A 4,560-nucleotide genomic window follows, 5' to 3' on the forward strand; every position below is an offset into this window, starting at 1 on the left:
AAGATGTTGGAGTCCAGGAGCAAGACGCCACCGTTGACGATGACTCCTACTACTCTGGAGGTGCCTACTACTACATGCAGGCCGCTGACGGCGACCAGGAGTAGTTTAGGAGGATCCCAGGTAGGAGGCCTGCGCCTCTTTCGATATGTATCCCAGTTTGTGCTAGCCTTCTTAAGGCAAACTTGTTTAACTTATGTCTATACTCAGATATTGTTGCTTCCGCTGACTCGTCTATGATCGAGCTCTTGTATTCGAGCCCTCGAGGCCCCTGGCTTGTAATATGATGCTTGTATGACTTATTTTATTTGTAGAGTTGTGTTATGATATCTTCCCGTGAGTCCCTGATCTTGATCGTACACGTTTGCGTGTATGATTAGTGTATGATTGAATCGGGGGTGTCACAGCTACGGAGTTGGTATTTGGGCATGGGAGAGTAGGCAGACCAGGACAGTTGCATTTCTAACGAAAAGAAGCAACTTATCTTAATAGGAAATTTAGCAGGACATGAAAACAACATTGGTTTAACATGTCCTTACTTTTAACAGTGCGACTGCTACATTTTACCAGTGGCATTACATAAGAGTGGCTCAGGGCAACAAACATCAGAACAGGATATCTGGGTTGGTCCCATTTTTGTTCGGTATAGCCACCTTATATTGTGTGAGGCTAGCAAATATAGTGTTTGACTTACTCTATTGACTTGTCCCCCAGTCCCCACTTTCTTTCCTTTTTCAACCAATAGATCGGGTTTATATTGAGTTTGTACCATGTTTCTCTTTATTTCCCTATTAGACCAAGAGACTAGTTAGATAGCCAGACTTTGCTACTTTTCTCCCCCATTATTTCCTCTTTCGACCAAGTCCTAGATTCAGGTAATAGACCTTCCCCCACCCCACCCCCTTTCTTCCTTGTTTGAACCAAGTAGTACTATATTCAAGTGCATGAACTAGTTTTACCTCTTAACAGTCAAAATTTAGGTGGCTTTCGAACAGCCAATCGATCGTATCTACGAGGGGGCCTGGGAAATAGTAAAAGATACAAATGCAGCAACGTCAGGAGCTCGGGAAGTAGACCAAGGCCAGCTTCGAAGGAAGATATACCTGAGGGTCGCCGGGATATCTCTAGGTGGGCGGCGGGAGGCAAGATCTGCCCACACTACGGCAGCGAGGAAGAAGGGGTCGGAGGCCCTCCCTAGCCAGCGGTGCTTGGGAGAGAACGGCAAGGCACGCTGATCGAGACGCATCGGTAGTGGGTAAGAGCCGTCGCCGAGGACGAACGCGTGAACGTTGCACCTTATCACGTTCCCCAGCGGAGAGGATCCAGCTGGATCTATGACCAGCGGTGAGCAGAGAGAGAGTGTGTGGCCACTGCTGTCATGTTTAGATCTGGAGAGGACGAGACAGTGTGAAGAGAGCAAAACTAGCAAGCAAGTGCGGAGGCTCCTGCCTATATAGTGGAGTACTAGTTTTCTTTTGTCTACCGGAGCCGGCTTGACCTCGTCAATGACTCTTGAGAAGTCTTCATGCATGTGCCCCGGAGGTGCAATTGTCGTCATTTTGATCTGAAGCACCGGATTATAACATATAACATGAAAAAATGCCACATGACAATAAACCATAACCTCACTGCCCAAAGGAGACAACATGAATCCCGACGGACAAACTAGACGAGGATCAAAACTCAAATTGAAGATAAACTCGTAGAAAAGGGGTCCGTCGATAGATGTCCTAATTAACATAGCTGGCTTGAGCTAGATGGCAGCCGAGTAGTCTTCGTGCATGTGCCCACAATGATCAGCGCCTTGGAGGAACTCGGTTGTCGTTGTTTAACCCTCACAGTGATCCGAAGCACATGACACCTAATATTGCGAGATGACAAGAAACCTTTTTTGGATTTCTCATCAAAACTACAAGCCTGTACAACACAGCCTGCATGATATGTAGACGATATCCAATCCAGGCGTGTCTACTGGAGTCCGGTCACATGCATGGACGAACTGATCTTCTGTGTCATGCAGGGATCGTCCAGGCACCAACGTCTATACAACACTTCTCTAGTACTGTCGCTCGTCTCTCTCTTCTATTAACTCACCCGACTTGTGGGGCCGGGGAGTGTGCATATGGTCGGTTCTCGGTTGCGGTCCCACATGTGTGTGCAAACGCAATATGATCCACGTTCCATTCAGAGAGCGGCGTGCCAGACCGACCGACCGTCTGGGGTGCGACGCGAATGCGGCGGGCGTGCTGTATACTCCGTACATGTGTACCACCGTTTTCTTGAGGCTTTGCTCCATAGCGCAATCCATGGATACAAAATTAGTATACTATACTATTTAAAAGTCGAGGGCGGGGCTTTTCCCGCGCGGTAGGTGGGGCAGTTCCGCCTAGTCGGTTCAACAGAGACGTGAGAAGATGAGGGAGTAGGCTGCTGCGAACATAGGGTCGTGTGATTTGACATTGAGTTACTGCTGGACAGGTGGGGCCCGTGATTTGACTTGCCATTTTATCATTTCAACTATGGCGCTACGACCGGCGTGAGTCTCCCGATTCCTGACCACCTCCATGGTATACAGGAGCCTCTCCCAATGCTCCACCATGTAGAGGCTGGCTCTTGCATGAGAGCACACTCCTCAAGTTTTTCCTTGCCTCTTTCCTCCACATTTGCAAAAATGCCATGTAAGCGGGCTTATAGCCCACTATTGTACTTGCTCGTACAGGTGCTAAGCCTACCACATAGGCATAAAGTCTGATGTGGCAAGTTAATTACTCCCTCCGTCTAGGTGTGCAAGTCATCTTACGAAAACCAAATAATCCCAAAACACTTAGGCGCGGTGCATTAACTCCTACTCCCTCTTTTCCGGATTATAAGGCTCAAATCTGAAATCTCATCAATCAAGGCATTTTGTGAGTGGAGGAATGTATCTTGTACTTTACAAAACTACCCCAATTAAACTCATGCATTAAATTGGATTAATTGTAGTGCATGCATGCTTGGCCACTAGATAAGTAGAAACATTACATGCATTGGTGTGTTCCTTTCTAATTCTTACATGCAAAGATTTAATGCGTCTCGGAAACTAAAATGAGATGAAAATGAGCCCTATAAATTGGAAAAACAAAAAAGTTGAGATAAGCCCTATAAACCGGAAAGGAGGGAGTACATTGTTTCTTGTTTCTTGACATATCAACCAATAAGAGATGTGAGGTGTGCATGCTTTTAATGACTTGAGACTACCATTTCATTGGAAGAGGTCACTCCTTGGCAAAGGCAATAAATACTACGAAGAAAGAGATAGAGAGAAGTAAAAAAATACTCCTATAGCCAACCTTATAGCTAACCTTGTTGTATGAGTGACTAACTGATGACTATGTATGACATGCCAACATCAGATAGCCTAACGCACCGTGTTAAATCTCTAAGGGTGCGACCGCATGAGCGAGGCGACGGTCGTGGTAAGCGCGACCATGATACGGGTTGCTGGCAGCCCTTGGATCTGAGATCGGACGGTCGCATGCTAAGTTGCTGAAAATTTGCAGAATAACCCTCCAGGATAGGATATTCACCCATAGGTCTAGAATCACGCCATGCAACCGTTTGATCTCAGATCCAAGGGCTCTCAGAAGCCCGTATAATGGGAGAATGGAAAGCTTCGTATCACCTGTAATTTTTCCGATGCTTGATATGACATCGAAAGCCATTTAATTGGGCGTTGAGTAGAGATGACATCTAATTGGGCCCCATAGTACTGTGCATGAATCCATTTATCCACCAGGCAAGCCACTACCCTGCCGTTCGCACGCCCCACTCAGCATTTTTACAAAAACTGCTGGCAGTTCGCTCCTACTCATCCCCGGACGTCCTTTAACATTACGGCAGTTCGCTCCTAGTCGTCCCGTCCTTTCACATTACAGCAGTTCCACTAATCCTGACCCTCCTCCCAAATCCATGGCGTTGCAAATCTCCATGATCCGTAGTGAGTACAAGGTTAGAACCATCATCGGCGATGAGTTCGACGTCATCTACACCCGTTCTTCCCCGATAGTGAAAGGATGCCTTGCACGCTTCAGAAGCATGTTCGAAAACTCAAAGGATGAGTCGGTCGCTAGGCTAGATGTTGAGTACACCATAGTCCTATAAAGCGGGAAGAATCTAAAGGAGGCAGAGAAGAAGAAGCCCACCGTGATCCAGGTTTGTGTGCATGACTTATGCTTGGTCTACCACATATGCCATGCCAACGTTGAGTGCGAGGAATTTAAGAACTTCCTCAAGGGCGGCTGAGTCAATTTCGTTACTGTAGACTTTAGGAACGACAGGGAAGTCCTGGATCAGATAGGCCTCATTGTAGGCAACCCCTTCGACCTCCAGAAGAAAGGGCTGGTGCCCTCCCGTGATCAGCCTTCAATGCTGACCCTGGCAGGAGCCATGGTTCATCCTTCATACGGTACACTGAAGAAACCTCCGTTCAAGTTTCATCATGCATGGGAGTGGAATGTACTAGATATAAACCACATCCACTACGCTGCAATGGATGGCTACCTTTGTTTCAATATCTACAAGGGT

This window comes from Triticum urartu, chromosome 2A, assembly GCF_056163025.1.
Source record: "Triticum urartu cultivar PI428250 chromosome 2A, HENAU_Tu73, whole genome shotgun sequence".
NCBI lineage: Eukaryota > Viridiplantae > Streptophyta > Magnoliopsida > Poales > Poaceae > Triticum > Triticum urartu.